We start from the raw sequence: 18,736 nt of genomic DNA, 5'->3' as shown, positions 1-18,736 counted from the left end.
TCTCTGTCTCCCGCAGAGAATAAGGCCATGGAGGAGTACGTTGCTGAGGCTCTCCAACAGGGCTTCATTCGCCCCTCTACCTCTCCTGCTGCTGCTGGATTCTTCTTTGTCAAGAAGAAAGACGGCGGGCTCCGCCCCTGTATAGACTATCGGGGCTTGAACAAAGTCACTATCAAGAACCGCCATCCTCTTCCTCTGCTGTCCACCGCACTCGATTCCCTCTCCCAGGCCTGCATCTTCACCAAACTAGACCTACGCAGCGCCTATAATTTGGTGCGCATTAGGGAAGGGGATGAATGGAAGACGGCCTTCATCACCCCTAACGGGCACTGGGAGTACCTGGTGATGCCCTTCGGCCTCTGCAACAGCCCTGCCGTCTTCCAACATCTGATCAACGATGTCTTGCAGGATATGCTAGGCCGGTGGGTGTTTGCTTATCTCGACGACATCTTGATCTACTCCCGCACCGAAGTGGACCATGTTCGCCATGTGAGGGCCGTGCTGAGCAGGCTGCTCGAGTACCAGCTGTTCTGCAAACTGGAGAAGTGTGCTTTCCATCAGCGGTCCACCACCTTCCTGGGCTTCACCATCTCCCCCGATGGCCTGACCATGGATCCGCAAAAGGTCCAAGCGGTGACCCAGTGGCCTCAGCCCTCCAGCCTTAAGCAGCTACAGAGCTTCCTGGGCTTTGCCAATTTCTATCGGCGTTTTATCCGTAATTTCAGCTCTGTTGTCGCCCCACTGACATCTCTCACCAAACCAGCTAACCTGCCTAAGCCCTTCTGCCTCTCCCCGGGTGCAAAACAGGCATTCCGAGACCTTATCCACCGGTTCACTACGGCCCCCGTCCTGCTCCACCCTGATCCTGCCAGAGACTTTGTAGTGGAGGTGGATGCCTCCGATGTTGGCGCTGGCGCCATCCTTTCTCAACACGGCCCGGATGGAAAACTTCACCCATGCTGCTATTTCTCAAGGAAATTTTCTCCCACGCAGCAACGGTATGGTGTCGGAGACCGAGAACTCCTGGCCATTAAGTGGGCCTTAGAAGAGTGGCGGCATTGGCTCCTGGGAGCGAAAGACCCTTTTCTGATCTGGACTGATCATCAGAACCTGATCCATATTCGCTCTGCCAAGCAACTCAACCCAAGGCAGGCCCGTTGGGCCTTATTCTTTGAGCCTTACAACTTCCACCTCGCCTACCGCCCTGGCTCCAAGAACGCTAAGGCAGACGCTCTCTCCAGACAGTTCGCCCAGGACGACCTCACGTCAGACCCTGAACCTATCCTACCTTCTCGTTGCTTCGCTGCCCCCCTTCGGTGGCCCCTGGAGGATTCTATCCGGGATGCCCTGACCGCCGAACCACCTCCGCCTGACACCCCTGCTGGGAGACTCTATGTACCATCCCGGTGCCGTCAGGAGGCCTTGCTCTGGGCTCACTCCTCCCCGCTCTCTGGTCACCCGGGGCCTGACAGGACCCTCCAGCTCCTCCGTCGTGCCTTCTGGTGGCCCTCCATGACTCGGGACGTCCGTGAATTCATTTCCGCCTGTGACACCTGTGCTCGGGCTAAGTCCTCCACTCAGCCTCCCGCTGGCGACCTTTGCCCTCTCCCTGTGCCGGGACGTCCCTGGTCCCATGTCGGCCTTGACTTTGTTACCGGCCTCCCATCCGTGGACGGTCTTGACACCATCCTCACCTTTGTAGACCGGTTTTCTAAGGCGGTGCACCTGGTCGCCCTGGCCGGCCTCCCTTCCGCCAAACGGACAGCTGAGCTCTTCTTAGACCATGTCGTCCGGCTTCACGGGTTCCCCAAGGACATAGTCTCCGACAGGGGGCCCCAGTTCACCGCCAGGTTCTGGAAAGCCTTTTGCCGCCTGATTGGAGCATCTCCCAGCCTCTCATCTGGCTATCACCCTCAGACCAATGGGCAGGTTGAACGGACTAATCAACAACTGGGGCGCTTCTTGAGGTGCTTCGTCTCCGCCCAACCGTCGCTTTGGCCTCGTTACCTGTTGTGGGCTGAGCTGTCTCATAACCTTCACGTCTCTTCTGCCACCGGTCTCTCGCCCTTTGAAGTCTGTCATGGCTTTCATCCTCCTATCTTCAGCCACCAGGAGGCGGAGGTCGACGTGCCTGCTGCTGAACGGATGGTCCGCCGGATCAAGGCGCGGGCTGCCATTTCCCGAGCCAACGCTCTGTACGCCAAGCAGCATCGTCGCCGCCACCGCCCGGCTCATCCTCTTCAGCCGGGGGATCGTGTCTGGCTCTCCACAAGGCACCTGCGGCTCCACACCGAGTCCAAGAAGCTCACTCCCAGGTTCGTTGGCCCATACGAGGTCTCTGCCCGGCTCAACCCCGTGACTTATCGTCTCCGGCTTCCGCCCGCCATGAAGGTCCATCCGGTTTTCCACATCTCGCAGCTTAAACGGCGCATTACTTCCTCGCTGGCGCCCCCCTCCCCGGCCCCGCCCCCGCCCAGGTTCGTCGATGGGGGTCCTGTCTACGCTGTCCGGCGGATCTTGGACTCCCGTCCCCGGGGTCGGGGGGTCCAGTATTTGGTGGACTGGGCTGGCTACGGTCCGGAGGAGCGCTCCTGGGTGCCGTCCCGCTTCGTCTTGGATCCCTCCCTCATCTCGGATTTCCGTCGCCGCCGTCCTGGACCGTCGGGTGCCGGTCTTCGGGGGGGGTCCTGTCAGCCGGTGATCAGCTGATCACGGGGCCGGGTTTAAAAGAGAGACGCCACCCACCTGTTCGCCGCTCAGACATCGTTCTCTTCATGTCAGGAGCTCCGAAACCTTGCCTACGTCAGTCTCCGCCTGATTCAGCAACTGTGAGTGTTTTTCCTCTCGATTCTTTTTCTCATCCCGGCTCCGCTCGCTCTCCGTCTGTAACGCCAGTTCCGAAGCCACGCTTCGTGCGCTGATCGTTACTAGAGTAACTGCGTGTCTGTTCCAACCCACCGCTAGCCTTCGCCGCGTTTGGGTCTAGCCAGCACGCCACACGGGCACGCCGAATTACTGTGTGTAATTCGCCCGATCGTGACACTGTGTGAATTATGGTGGGAGAAGTCCGGGGAAGTGTTGCGTCGCGCCGTGGAGAGGCGGCTGCAGGAGACGCTTTTTAAGTTTCCCTGGTTGGTGGACTCCCTTAATTCAGTTGTCCTGGACTTTCTTCTTTCTACCCTCCACCTCCACTCTCCTACTCAGGCTGCTCACCACCCCGAACAGCTGGTGAATTCACAGCCTGACTCACCCAGTTTCCCATGTTGTCCAGCTCAGTCACAGTGGTGTCAATCAGTGCCCCGCCCTCACTCCAGACTTTCTGAGGATGGCAAATGGCTTTCAGACTCACCCACCCGCCCAGACCGCTCTGGATGAGTTTACAGAAAGCCACAGCCCCCCAAGAATCTACAGTCACATTAGTATACAAGCAGAGTTTCAAGGAGTTGGGAGTCAAGGAACAGCGCAAGTACACCACTGCACCACCATTATTAATATACTGGTGTAAAAACATTATTCCAGACTCTTGGCTACATCTCATATCGCTGCATTTGACAGGAAACACCAGAATAGTAATGAGCAGAGGGATCTATCTCTCCTGGCCTATCTGAGTCAGCTGCAGTATCCAGACCCTGGACCAGTCAGACCTCTGCACAGCCTCACACCATACCAGGTACACAAGAAGCACATGACTCTCTGGTCACAGTCGAGACATATATGAATACAATTCATGACATTTAAATCAGGGAGAAATGGCTGTCTGTGCTCCAGTTTTGGAAACGACGTTCGTGCCGCCGGCGTTCCTCACCGCACTGTTCGCACACAGACCGCCGCGCCTGGGTCCTCCTTCCCTACACCCCGCACGGTCTGCCAACACAGACCGTGACAGGCTCTTTAAGGGAGCACTGATAACAACCCAGGTGGTACCTGAGGACTTGGCATTCATGTTTTCCCCCCTCCAAAAAAGCCAAAATCTGGTTCATCTGACCACAGAACAGTTTTGCACTTTTCCATTAGTCCATTTTAAATGAGAGAAGATGGTGACATTGATCGATCATGTTCATATATGGCTTCTTCTTTGCATAATGGAGCTTTAACCTGGATGGCACAGTGAACTGTGTTCACATACAGTGATTCCTAGAAGTGTCCAAGCCCACGTAGTGATTGCCTTGACAGAATTATGTCTTCTTTTTTATTTAATGAACTGCTCCCTGAGGGCCCGACTATCACAGGCATGGAGATGATGAGATGTTCTACGTCTTTACAGTTTTGCTCCAGCTGTTTCTTTTTAGTGTTACTTACTTTTCCAGACTTTTGTTCATTCATCACAGTTTCTTTTGAGATCTGTTGCTGCCATTAAATTTAAAAATCAGATTTAAAAAACAGTTTTTCATCAAATAGTAAAATGTATCAGTTTAAACATTTGATATGTTTTTCTTTGATTTGTTGTGAAATAAATCAGTTGCATTCTGTTTTTATTTACACTTATTTACATTCAGAGTTCCAAAGTTCTCAGATCTGGAGTTGTGTATAACTATATTAGACATTACTGTTCTATTGTGACCTGTAGTGTCTTTGTTTCTATTTAAGCCGGGCATTGACGGGGAGATGCCCTATATTACTACAGACTACAGTTTTGATTTCACTGGAGCAGGAAAGCTGCGAGTCTTCAAGGGAATGACGAGGCCCAGTCAAGTGGGCATGCAGTGACATTTCTGCAGCATTTTATTGCCCTTTACATTTCCCCATCAGTCAGCGCTGGCCTTTGAATGTACAGAACTGAGGTTGAGTTGGGACACTTCTTACTTTTGTTTTAAGGTTCATACTCTGACCTTACTGGAGTTCTTTTTTTGAGAGCCCTCGCCATATCTTGGAACCTTATCTTGTATGTTTGTTTGATGCTGTGAAGGCGCTTAGGTGTTTTCTCTCACATGGACAGTGTCATGGTTCTGGGTCCGTTGGACCCAGTATTTTGAGTTTATTATGTTATGGTTTGTTCTCGTATTCTCTTGTAGTGCTGTTAATGATTATGATGATGATTATTACTTCTGGTTTAGGTTTTGTTATCTCGCCCTCATGTTTAGTTCAGGTTCCATGTGTTTTATTCTGTCTGTCTTTCAGTGTCCTGTCTGCATCCTCGTGTAGTGATCTCTTGTTTCCTGTTTTATTGTGAAGGTCTGCGTCTCATGTGAATGTGTTCGGTTTTACCTTTTGTCTCGTCTTGTTAATTACTCCCAGCTGTGTCCACCACCTGTGTGTAATCTCCCTGTGTTTCTCTGTGTGTATTTAAGTCGCGTCTTCTGTCTTTGTAGTTGCTGCTTCGTCTGTGTTGCTCCCCTCCATCTTCCTGTGATTCTCCCTCCGTCGTCCTGTGTGGTTTTCCCTGTTTTCTCTTCGTCTCCCCGCATCTCGGTTTCTTATCTCAAGGTTTCAGATTTGTTTTCCTTAGTTGTTCCCAGTTTAGGTTTTCTTAGTTTTGCTCACCCTCGCCATCTCTGTTTGTATTCACATTGCTAAATAAACTCACCTGCACCAGAGCTGCCGCATTTTGGGTCCTAATATATTCTCACACGGCTTGCCCCGGCAACCCGTGACAGTCAGTAAAATAACACGACACATTATAGTCAAAGCTTTTGTTTGATGGTTCTTTTTCTTCTTTTTTCATTTTTTGTAGATGACAGGGGATTTCTAAGAATCTCCCCACAGTTCTTCAGCTGAGACACCCGAGTTAGAAAACACAAACACTGCAGTTGTTTTTCACTCGCGAGGGCAGTCATGGAACGCAAGACTTGCGCCCCATCACTGTCTGCGTTCTTTATTTATACTTGTCTGTGTGTCTGTGACATTCCCTCCTGTAGATCAGAAAATGAAATGTACATGTTATCAGTAAGTAACTACTTGTCTTTCACATTTTCAGTAGTGATGGGATTTCTGGCTCTTTTTAGAGAACCGGCTCTTCAGGTTGTTTTGTTGCTCTAATTAATTTATTATTACAATAATATAAAATTATGCACAAAAGGAATTACTAATGTAAAAAAAAGGTGGTTTTATTTATATATGTTTATATATAAATATATACAGTGGCCCCTAGAGACACGTACAAACCCCAAAAAGCACGTACAAACTCTAAAACACATTTCTAGCGTTAACTGAACTTCCAAAACAGAGCTACCTAGATCACTTAAATTACACAATTGAAAGCATGTGTGTATTGTTTGTGTATTTATACACAAGCACTCATATATATTCAAATAATTAAAAAAAAAAAAAAAAAAAAAAGTTCATTTACCTCTTACTACCACACACCGGTTGTTGGTACTTGCTGGCTTGTGTAGCCTCTAGGTAACAAAGCTCAACACTGTGCCTAGCATTCTGGAGCACTTCTGTTGTCTTTTGTACATGTTTTGGAATTTTTACGTGCTTCTGAGGCTACATCCACACGTACACGGGTATTTTTGAAAACAGATTTTCCGTTTTCGTTTTAAAAAATAATCCCATCCACATGTAAATGCAGAAATGAAGGAAAACGCTGCTAGGAGCATGCCAAAGCAACAGGTGCTGATATATTCCTAAATGTTGGCCAATCAGAAGTCTAGAAGCCTCGGTGGGAAATAGTAAACAAAGATGGGGCGTAGAAGCAGAACCGAGTCGTATGTGAGGGACAGTAACTGTGTGTGTATATGTAAGCATTTAAACACTGCAGAGTACAATTAACAGTATTGTAGAAATTCATTTCACCGAAACAAAACGTGGCGCACAGTTTGACATAAAAAAAAAAAGGCGCACATCTTTGACGCTGCGTTTTCTCCGTTTTCCTCATCCACGCGTAAATGCAAAAACGGAGTTTTCGAAAATATCCACCCTGACAGGCATTTTTAGAAATCTCCGTTTTTAGTGACCGAATGTGCACCGAATGAATGAAAAATCACCGGCAAATGCCCGGTATGCCCGATGGTCAGTCCAGCTATGTAGCCTGCAGTCATTTTTTAAGCTCACCTTCAGACGCTTTCTGTGCTGCTGAAGTAAAATCACGTTTTGCTGCTTAGCAGGAGTTGCTGCGGTGTTATCCATGGATGATGAACAAGAATCACTCAGAAGTGTTCGTCTATGCCAGGGGTCTGTAACCTTTTACACCCAAAGAGCCATTTGTACCCGGTTTCCACGCAAAAGAAAACACTGGGAGCCGCAAATACTTTTTGACATCTAAAATGAAGATAACACTGTATAGATTGTGTTTTATCTTTATGCTTTGTGTGAACAACTAAGGTGTGCTGCTTATGAAATCCATGAAGTGCTACAGAGAAAATTAAATTATATTTATGTAATCAACACATTTTGAACTCTTAAAGAAATATAACAAAAGGAAAGACACCAACCTGAACTAAAATGATCCATGTAGCAAACAAAAACTGTTGTCAGCCGCCACCCTTATATCGCCTTTGGGCTGTTGGAGCCTTGACCTGACTCTTAAAAAATAATTGGAAAAAAGCACTATGCTGCTGAAAAATGAAAAATAGATATTAGCAAAATTCTGCCTAAATATGTATTTTACCTGGTTAATGCGTGCGGCGCCGCTGCAGGGGAGGCGGATGCACCTGAGCGACACCCGCAATCACGCCTCGCTGCCTTTACGTCTGCGCTATCTGTGCTGTTGTGTTGGTGGTGGTGTATGTCGGGCTGTGAGCTGAAAAGCTACCGCCGGCTGTATGCGTACAGCAACCGTGTGTGAAAAGAAAAGTGCCCAATAAAGAGATGCTCAAAAGCATGTTCATGGAAACATCATCGGGTCTGCCGTGATTTGTTTACAATGGGACTTCTGCTCCTGAACCTCTGCGCACAGAGTCCGCAAATCGGGGCTAAAAGAAGTCAGTTTACGCAGGACTGTAAGCTGTCATCTGTCAGGCGTGAACGGTGTTTGTCTTTAACATAGTTCACGGAGAACAGCTGCTGACATAATGTGGATCCGAAGATCCATAATTGGCCTACCTGGGGTTGAAAGTCTCGATAAATGCACTGCGTTTCAGCGGGTATACCGGCTTCCGCAAGTGTGACTCTTATTTTGAGCGATGAAAAAATAATAGAATATAATTTTATTTTTATATTTCAATATCACAATAATCTCCAATTTAGAACTCCGAGTTAAAAAGAACTAACATAAATAAAATACACTTCAGCTAAATGCTTCTAATTTATTTGCCCAAACCAGGCGGAGCCGCACTTTAAGGACTAAAGAGCCGCAGGTTGCCGACCCCTGGTCTATGCTCTGTGTCAGGCGCTTCAGTAGATTACTCGCGCTATTAACAGCAGCCGATAGTTTTTTCTCCCCAGCACATAGCTTACATATTGCTGTAATGTTCTTGTCTGCTTGTTTCAGAAAAGTGAAGAGATGGGAATATGTCCATGTCATAAAACAGCCACTCGCTTCAGCCGAGTCCGACATCTTCCGCTGTAGAATACGTGACGGTGCACCTGCACTACAGCGATGTTAAAGCGGCAGAGTTTACTTCTACGTTTAGAAGATAAATTAATGAAATTAAATAATGATATTCAGCGAGTTTAATTATTTTACAATGTAACGCAAGTACATTGTAAGTAACTGTAATTAAAATACCTAAAAATGAACAGTAATTCGTTACTCTACTTTTTCAGTGGAAAAGTAATTTAATTACAGTAACTTACACCCAACACTGGCTTACACAGGTCAATGAGGTCACCAGGACCATGAAGGTCAAAGGTCACTTCGATATGAGCTGAAGGACTGGCTGGTCAGCAAAGGTTTCTGACTGAAAGAGCTTCCAGTGCTGGCATCGACCTGCTGAAGGGACAGAGAGCCGTGGAGGAGGCGGCCTGTCAGCAGGAGCACACTTCAAAGCCTGCTTCAGTCCTTATGCAAGCATGACTGCTGACCTGGGCCAAGTTAATGAACTCTTTGACAGCAGTAAGATGTGATGTGACCACTGAGTGTAAAATGATGCAGGTCAGTTTAAGTAATCATCATTAAACGTAGAAGCACAGCAACTGCCTGTTTAATGTCATCCATGATTTCTCAGAAAAAACAGGTAAAAAATCTCCACTCACCGTTTGTAGATTCTTCAGACTGAGTTGCAATTTGAGTATCCACATTATTATTTACATTATACACATTAGGACATTCATTACTACAACAGTGTGCAACAACATTAAAATGACCTGCTTTATGTCATGTAGGTCCTTTAACACTGACACTTTTCTGTGGAGGTCAATGTGTAGAAATGCTACAGGTGGGCTGTTTGTTTGTTTGTTCTTTAGTCAGTGTGGCCGACAAGATGACGTCAGACGTCTGTGATATGAGTGTGACAAACGCTTTCAGCCTTAAAGGGTCCAAAAACATTTATTACTGGTGAAATTCACAAATCTCTACATTCACACTGAGTGCAGTAAAACCACAGCAGGTTGTGATGGAAATTACACATGATATAAAAAATTACACAAGATGAAGCAGATTTCTTTAAAAAAAAAAAAAAAGGATAATTTAAACAAGTATTTTAAGCACTTTGGCAGAATTGGCTTTTACATGTGATATATTTCATAATGTTTAATAAGCTTCATACAGTTAAGCACAATCACTGCATGACAGAAACAAGGTCCTGAGTTCAATTCCACCATCAGGCCGGGGTCTTTCTGTGTGGAGTTTGCATGTTCTCCCCGTGTTCGCGTGGGTTCCCTCCAGGTACTCCGGCTTCCTCCCACCGTCCAAAGACATGCAGCTTGTGGGGATAGGTTAATTGGATAATCCAAAATTGTCACTAGGTGTGAATGTGAGCGTGAATGGTTGTCTGTCCTTGTGTGTTGGCCCTGCGACAGACTGGCGACCTGTCCAGGGTGTACCCCGCCTCTCGCCCTATGATAGCTGGGATAGGCTCCAGCGACCCTGAAAAGGATAAGCGGAAGTGAATGGATGGATGGAGGTTACAATGCTTTTATTTTTATTTTAGTAGAGACTCAAAACTTAGAACAGAAAGCTGCTGGGGTTTGGAAAAGAACTGAACAAATATTTTAAATATACTTTAATCGTTTCTGGAGCAGCCTTTGGGATCTCCAAGTATTAACGTGCTGTTTCTGCTCCTGGTGAAAATAGTTCCTTCTGAATTAAAATATTTTAATGCTAAATGTAATTCAGAGTCTGCCGTTTACATTAGAAGAGAACATTTTTCATCAGGAGATACGACAGGTGAAATATTCAGTTTAAAATCTACTCACTGCTCTCCAAGTAAGACTTTAAAATTAAATAAAACAGTCTGGTTATGAAGCTGAACTTTAATCTCAGCCAAACTGATTTGCTCAGGAACAAACAAACACCGAAATAAACCAAACATTAAGATTAGAATAAGAGTAAAATTGTAAGAAGTCATCAGTTGATGCTGTTTAAGGACACTTGTTCTTCTGTGCAGTCTCACCTGGAGCTCACGTTTCTAGTTCATGCCATCATGACCAAAGATTCTTCAATTAATAGTTTAAAGATGTCCATCAATGTACTGCTAACTGCTCTTCAACCTTATAAAGATCAACATGCATTTTGAATATGAAACACTTTGACAAAACCAAAAGCTTCACTGTGCTTAGTGATTTATATGTCTAAAAAAACAGGTTCAGTTTGTAACTGAGAGAGCGGCTCGGTGACGCTGAATTATATTTCCAATAGAAACACAATTTCATATGTTGTAGTAACAACACACTGCCACAAGATGGCAGCCAAGGCCTACTTTACCATGCTGTTCCAGTAAAAAAGAAAAAGTGACAGAGCCTTGAAAGAGTGACAGTGACACTTTTTATGAACTCATCTGTAATGTGTCACCTTTTCTGTAGAATGAAGAAGTGCTTCCCTTCTTTTAAAGGAAATACAGGCTTACAAAGATCCTCTAAACATGTTTCTGAAATAATCCTAAACACAATCATTAAATCAAAACTGCAAGAAACAATTTATTTAATCACTCTTCTTCACTTAATTCCGTAACTTAGTAAAAAACAAAACAAAACAAAAAATAGACAAAAACTCTTCTGCTGTCTCACCTCTGTCAGTGTTCATGCTGTTGCAAGAACAGGTGGAGGTGCAGGTGGAACTTTGACTTCACTGTGGTTTCTATGTGCAGGCAGGAGTGTGACATCTCAGAACAGCAGAGGATTGTGGTGCGCGTGACTCCTGCTGCGACGCCCCCGTCTGAGTGTCCTGAGCTCCTGGTCCTCAGCAGACGGCCCACACACTCATTTATCACCATGTCTTTATCCTGCCTGTAAGAAAGCAAAGACAAGGCTAACATTACAAACAGCCAGCAACCAATCCCTTTTACTCCACCGCCCAAAAACCAGTGAGAAACACTAGCTAGTATTAACTTGGAATCAAAGTCCACTAGGGCTGCCACAAACAATTATTTTGATAGTCGACTAGTCACCGATTATTTTTGCGATTAGTCGACTAATCGGATCATGCATCCATTGGACGTAAAACGTACAGCTTATTGCACCAGCAGCATCTGCTCTTATATAACATTAGCTTATAGTTTTAAGTGTTTAGGGTATGTGCTAACTAAAAATAAAGACAAGATGATAGTTTATTAAATTTAATGAGATTTACAGATTGTTTTGGTAAAGTTTAATAAACTCCTTGCTATCTAAAATATAACGGGACACCGGAGTATATTCTGAACATCTCACACTTCTGATAATCAGTTGTCTGCTTGACGTTTATTCGGCCATGTATAAACTATAACTTTAATCTCAGCCAAACCGATTTACTCAGGAACAAATAAAATACTAAAAAAAAAAAAAGGCCAAACAATAACATTTTTAAGTTATCTAACTGACTTATATACGTTTAACCTGAGTAGCGAAAGACGGTGGTACGTTTGAAAACGATTTGCCTGGAGTCCGGTGTTCTCACGGGCTCTAGTGAGCCTTGCCCCCGGCTAGCTATCGAGCTAGTGGGTAACAGACGTCCGAAAACGTTGGAGCGCTTTTGAAAATATGCGGTGTCTTGATAAACTGAGCAGATATTTGAGGTTTACACAGCTACATTCTCGCCTGAAAATATGTTAAACGTTTATTTTGTGACCCAGAAAGATTAATAAGAGTAATATTAAAACTAACTAGCTGCCGCCATTGTTGAAAACTGAGCAGGGCCGCGCTATGAATTCTGGGACACTGCTTCTTCTTCTTCTTCGGAGTGTAACGGCAGCTGGCATCCTTGTACATGCAGTGCTGCCATCTTCTGTTTCAGTCCGTTATTACACTCTTAAATCCTACTACTTATTCCTGCGTCTTTTGTGATCTTACAAAGCTTCAAACCACGCGTCGACTATTAAATCAGTCGTCGACAATTTGATAGTCGACGTAATCGTGACTAGTCGACTAATCGTGGCAGCCCTATTCAGCAACAAAGACGCCATCAAAAAAGTCACGGCCATCAGAGCAACATCAGAGAAACAATAAAGTCTAACCATGGAAGGTATATAGAAATATATGCATAAAGACACAAAAACAAAGAACATCGACAATGAGCACCTTTCGTTTTGCTGAAAGCGATATAGCTTTCTCTTCCCATCAACTGAAACCACCAACATTTCAGGTGTGCATGCTGGGCAGCTGAAGCTGACATCACAGCACAGCTGCTCTTCCTCATCAAGAAAGCTGTGCTGCAGTGCAATCAACTATTACATTTAGGCAAAGATTACTTTTCATCCCTAAATGATTGACGGTCAGAAACTCTGACCTTGTCTCTACAGACAGCAGAGAGCTGCTGCCTTCCTGTGGGTAGGATTTCATTTTTACCCATCACCCCAGTTAAATTTCACTGGGGTCTGTCTCATTTATATGCCAGAACCAACACTTTGAAGCACTTTTCTTTGTAGCTCAATGGAGACACACATTTATGATCAGGTCCCCCAGTTTCAGACACACTTGCACAAGCACACAGATGACCAATATCTCACAGTGGTTTAACACAGATCTGTCTGGGCTAAAGTACAGACATCAAACGCTATGACAGACCGAGGCAACTATGATCCTTGCAATTTTAGAAGAAGTCTGCTTGAAAGTAATCATGGACAGAATTCATGTTTCAAATTATTCTAAAAATGCACTTCAGCAAGTTTTTTTTTTTTTTATAATGCCTACTAAAGATGTTTTCAAAGGGTTTCCCAGATATGGGTTATTTCTAGTCCCAGATTAAAAGAATAATTCAGTGAAGACCTCCATTTAAACAACTTTAAGCCTAGCACTAGGCTTAATCCATGCCTGGGAAACTGCAGCATTATCCATGGAGGCATGAGCATTTAGCATAATATAGACAACAACCTCTTTAACTTACCCTAAAATCTGACTTGACTAACTCCAAGAAGGGAAACCCTGCTTTTACTGTCCAGGAAATGGAGATCAGTCACCCAGTGCAAGTGCAACTGTCATTTAAACTCAGTCTACAGTCAGACCAAAAGCCACCTCGCCAAATGTATTTACACAGCTGTGTGGCCAAAGGCAGGGGGCAGCTTGGGTACGGCTGTAAACATTAGCCTCTTTAACTGCAGCTGAACGCCATCCCTCATTGTCTGCTACTTACAATGCAGTTAGAAAACAAGATCTACGGGTTTTCCTAATATCATTCACCACTGAAAAATATTTTGGTCTGTTAGATATTTCAGCAGCATACACAATTTACATCCAATACTGCAACAAGCTTACTTACCAGCATTTTTTTTTATCAGATAAACTCAAATGAAACAAGTTGGTTAATTGGAAACAATTTCAACTTTCAAATCATGTCACTCTGTGTTTATTGGAAAGGAGATTAAAATGCATGATAGGCTGAACCCACCCGAGGGACTCATAAAGTTTGATCTATGAATTCCTGATACATTTTTGCTTTATAGAGGCAGAAATGTTGACCATGAAAGCTTTTTGTAGTGAACTATGCTGCTTTCACCTACAAAGCATCCAGAGCACACAGTACATGTTGCTATAAGCTACACCACATAGCTGCTACAATTTAAACACACCCACAATTTGTGTATAATCGCTATCGCCAGACTATGTCTCAAGAGCATATGACCTGTTGATAAAACTCACTGTTATGAAGATAGATTGGTTCCAGTGTCTTCATGAAACGCTGCCTTTATCCATCTTCTGGGGCGTGCCTGCAGTGGACTTGTGAACAGTTCCTTGTGAGGGAGCTGCTGGTGGAGCTCACAAGGTCCTCCTTCATTCCTACCATGAGCTTCAGTCTTCCTGATCTTTCTCAAACACGCCTCTCTCAGTGGGTCAACAGAACATCTGGCACAGGACAGCTGTGATGAAAGAAAAGGAAGAGGTTTCTCCAAACCTCTGGACCAAGGAAACCCAGCTGGGTCCTGATGGTCTCCCACACTACTTTCACCCCGGGTGGACGTAGCTGTCGATAATAATCGGCACTCTGTTCACTGTTAGGAAAGGAAAAGAACAAGTTACACTACAGTACTGATACCTTCTGCTGCTCTTTTCAAACTTGCCACCTTACCAGGCTGTAGAGTGCTCTGAACACTTAAACACTTTGAAATCCATTACACACTCACACTCACAGTCTTAGGTGAAAATCTCCAAGGACAGCATTACACTTTTGCTATGAACAGTAACTCTGGAGCTCTGTGGAGTGTGCAGATGATCTCATTACTGTCTAAAAATGGATAACAAAACCGAAGGAGTGCCGAATCATTGACAAATACAGAGTAACAGGTGTGCAGCATGGCTAACTAGGTAGCAACAAGCCTCTAACACAGCAGCGTGTATGCTAGCGGCTAATCTAGCGAAGAAATGAACAGAGTGCTTTTAGGTGTTGTAGAAGGATAAGATGATAAGCTGTGTGTGTTTTTCAGAATGACCTGCTTGTATTTACCTTCATTGATGAGTGGGACTAGGTAGGTGTGCTGAAAAGAGGCCAAAAAGCTGAGGCTGAAGAGCGTGGTGTAAAGCTAGTGGCGCCGCCAGCAGGTTTCCAAGCAGGGATTCCTGGTAGCAGGAAGGCTTTGGCTTGGTAAGCCGTCCAACATTGGCAGTCCCATTTTGTGAAAGGCAATGGAAAACTAGCTAGGTTTCCATGTGTAATTTGTGTGCAACAATATTGCACAAGAAACTTAATAGCTCATTTAGAGAACCCCCGCCCCGCCCCCAAAAAAACAAGTGTTGAAGAACAGAAGATAAATGTCCTTTTTTTTCATGTTCTCCCTGGCCGGTCGCTTGGCGTAAGACATGTGACGGAGCGCTCCGTCCCAAGTTCGACTCCCTCACGGACTCGCTGCCACAGCCCTGCCTTGGGGGATGGGGAGACGCCAAGTTGCGTCTCCCTTTTTCTCCACAACTCCTCCGCCTGCTATACATCTAAGTGTAAAGAGGTAAAAAATAAAGTAAAATAAAATAAAGAGGGTTTGCAGACTGTAAATATGAAAAAACAAGTGTTTGATTAATCTGTAGAAACAGGAAAGAGGAACAGAAAACACTGTGCTGCTGTGTGTGTCACAGGAAGGTGTGTGTGTGATTGATGATGTCAGGGGAGCACCCAGAGAAATAGACAGACGAGTTAAATTCTAAGAAGATGAAGCGAATGCATGTTTTAAGAAAAAGTAATAAAACTATACTAATTACAGGTTTTAGAAAAGAGAAAGACCGGGAGAAATAAATACATGAACTAACAATTACATTAATGAATTGAAAACGCACGTACACAAACTGTTACATATGAAATTATTGTTGGAAAGTTAATACACACATGAAATAAAGAAAGCAGTTTACACTCCTTTAATTTCCAGAACCAGTGTGTCCCCTAGACCTGATAACACCCTTGCCCAGTTGGCCCCCGTATCAGGCGAGCATGGAAGGCTGGATAGCCCATGACGGGTAAGATCCCACCTCGAAACCCTGGGACAACCTAAGGCAGGCACAGTCACGACTGCTCGCTAGGTCCCTAAGTGAGCTTGGAGTCACTGGAGGAGACGGGACTTAAAGGGTAAAGCCGCTGGGCACAGGCGGAGGGGAAATGTCATTAACAATGACCAGTGATGAGCCAAAGAGAGAAAACACACGCTGTCAAAAGGAGTCTGAAACACTGCAAAAGAAACATTTACAAGATCACAAAGATCACAAAGAAACATTTATAAAAATCACACATACAAACAGAAAATGCACTAACCTTACAGAGATAAGCTCATGAAGATTAATGAATAGATAGTGATTAAAACCTGGCTAAGAACACAAACAAATGTAATTAAATCAGCTTGCTAATTTCATGAGTGTTAAAATGGTGTGAATGTTGAAGAAAATACACTTAAAACACACTTGGATAAAATAGAGTTGTGGAATAACTCAAAAGAAGCTGTATGACAAGGGAGTGAGTTATGGAAAAACAAAAGAGAAGTTATTCTGCCCCTCTGTTGTTGCTTCATTGGGTTTCTTTGGCTGGGGCATTTCTCAGTTTTCCCACCAGTGGGCAGTATTACCCCTTGAGTTTTGTGGCTTCTTCTTTGGTTGTTTAGTGTGCGCTACACTGCCCCTTTTGGTGATGTGTTATAAGCAGCAGGCAAAGTTCGCACAGGCAGTGGGAGAAAACGCATGGAGCAGAAAACAACCTGCACAACTTTAAGCCCAGTTTACATCGTTGGGGAGTTTGTTGAACCATAATCTTCTTACAAATTAAAAGAGGAAAAAACGGTCTTCAGTTAAAGACAAAAAGACAAAGCCATGTGTCCTGTCGTTCCTGGAACCGTCTCCTCTTATGTTAAGCTCGCTGCATAGGGTGAATAGCCATACATTCACCTGAGGGCAGCAGAGAAGTGATTAAAGTAGTTTAAAAGGGTGACTTAGGAGTGCTCTTGCACTGATTGATCAAAGCAAGTGATTAGTATAGAAAGAAAATGAAAGTAATTCAATAATGTGATAAGGTTTAAACATGTATTTCTCTTGCCAAGTTAACTTGTGGAGATATGATTCAGTATGTAAATTAGCTGGAGTGAGTGACGACAGAGGAGCTTCCTGTGTGTGTGTGTGTGATTGAGGCCTTAAGGAAGGGAAGCAAAGTAGACTGTTCAGAGGTGCAGATTTGGACAAGAAATTTATAATTTAGTGTTGACACATTGTTATAACGTGTTTATATTTTAGGCTGAATCTATGGTGAAGTGTCTAAGGGGACATGGTTGTGTGTAAAACGGTGCAGCTTTTGACAAGGTTTTCAGTGCACTGAATGGGTGAAATTTAAGATTGTTTAAGATTTTTTGGGGCTGTTGTTTTTCATTTTAATAGAGGGAGTTTTGATAAACATGGACATATCTAAAAGGGCCCATAGTTTTTGTAACAGTGCACTTAAAGAACCTGTCAGGTGATTTTGTTTTGTACTTTGATGAGCTAATAATCAGCTCTCTCTTTCTTTCTCATTTTTGTTCTGAAGCAGGCCTGGAAGAAAGTGAACTAACAGCGCTGACAAAATTTCCGGACAAACAAATATGAGGTGACCTTTCCAGATTATAACTGGCTGAGGAAGGCTACCTGTGGGGACCTGATCAGATTGAAAGTCCCTGTCTAAAAGGATTGTAGCGAGCCAATCCAGACAAAAGCATAAAGAACTAGTTTCTTAAAAAGAGAAAACAAAATAAAACAAATGAATGATCTCATTTTGCTGATGTGGAGAATCTGATTATTCGTGCGGGAGTCTCGAATATTGGAAATATGATGTGTGAATGCATGTGAGTGAGTGTGTGACTGGACCAAGGTGGGGATGAATAAAATGTTGGCAAACAGGAGGAGTGGAAGACTTAATTCTGGGGATGCTGAAGTTTGCTTGGAGGGAATTTTTGTTTTCTTTACTGGGGTTGGATTATGTTATTACATTATAAAATGCTAAATGCTAAAAGGGAAACATTTTTTGATATAACTCATGTTACCATTAACTGAAGAAACACATGATTGATGACTGTTCTGTTTTAAGTTTAGTTTTTGTTATAACACAGATTGGATCATAAAGGGGGAGAGTTGAGTATGAAATGTAAAGTATAGGTGTTGTTTCCAGGAAATTCCAAGGATCCAGAGTTCGATGGAGCAAGGAGTTCGAGAAGATTTGACATAATGATGTCAAATCATTATGATTAAATTGATTTTATTCCTTAAACACAGGTTTTCAGGGCCGGAGCAGAGAGGAGGATTGCTGAGCTGTTCTGAGAGATGATATGACTAACCTTTTTCCTTTAATTTCTTAAGCCCGGGTGATGCATTTTGAGTTTTTGAGTTTTTATTTATTTGGACACATCTGGTGTGTCCAAATATAAAGGGGGAATTTAAGGGGTAATTTGAAATGGGTTCTAGGATCATTTTATGACTTTTGGGGTTTTTGATAATTTAGATATGGTAAAACTGAGGCAGAAATTGTTATTTTTAAATAAAGTTATTTTTAAAGTAAAATGAACTGAATCCTGTTTAGAAGATAAAATGCTGGTGTTCATGAGAAGTTGTACACCAAATTTAAAGGGAAATTGTGGGACATTTTTGAATAAAAGATATGCTTTGGGGAAAACTAGTGAAGATTTTAGGAGTAGAAAATGTTTGATTTCTTTTTATTTCTAGAATAAGTGGTTGTAATGCAGGCTTACACACACAGATATGACATAGATTTCTTTCTAGGATAGAGGAGAGAGTTTCTTAAGAGAGTGTTAAAAGTGTCGCTGACTCAAATGAGTAATATTGGAGATTATATATG

General features: G+C 43.8%; 1 long non-coding RNA gene across 2 annotated transcripts; it reads right to left on the bottom strand.

Annotated features, from left to right (window-relative positions):
* Nucleotides 1-9,915: 9,915 nt before the first annotated feature.
* On the bottom strand, nucleotides 9,916-14,932 carry LOC109196084 (uncharacterized). Of its 2 annotated transcripts, none has more exons than XR_003215646.1 (3): nucleotides 14,894-14,932; nucleotides 14,092-14,643; nucleotides 9,916-11,265 (listed from the first exon to the last, which is right to left on the bottom strand). It is a non-coding gene; the product is annotated as an uncharacterized LOC109196084 (long non-coding RNA). The 2 variants fall into 2 exon arrangements; XR_003215645.1 differs by having other exon boundaries at nucleotides 14,092-14,674; nucleotides 14,894-14,927.
* Nucleotides 14,933-18,736: the final 3,804 nt, after the last annotated feature.

The sequence above is a fragment of the Oreochromis niloticus genome, linkage group LG20 (assembly GCF_001858045.2).
Source record: "Oreochromis niloticus isolate F11D_XX linkage group LG20, O_niloticus_UMD_NMBU, whole genome shotgun sequence".
Taxonomy (NCBI): Eukaryota; Metazoa; Chordata; class Actinopteri; order Cichliformes; family Cichlidae; genus Oreochromis; species Oreochromis niloticus.
The sequence above is the reverse complement of the archived record's forward strand: the minus strand, read 5'-3'. Positions and strand labels throughout refer to the sequence as shown.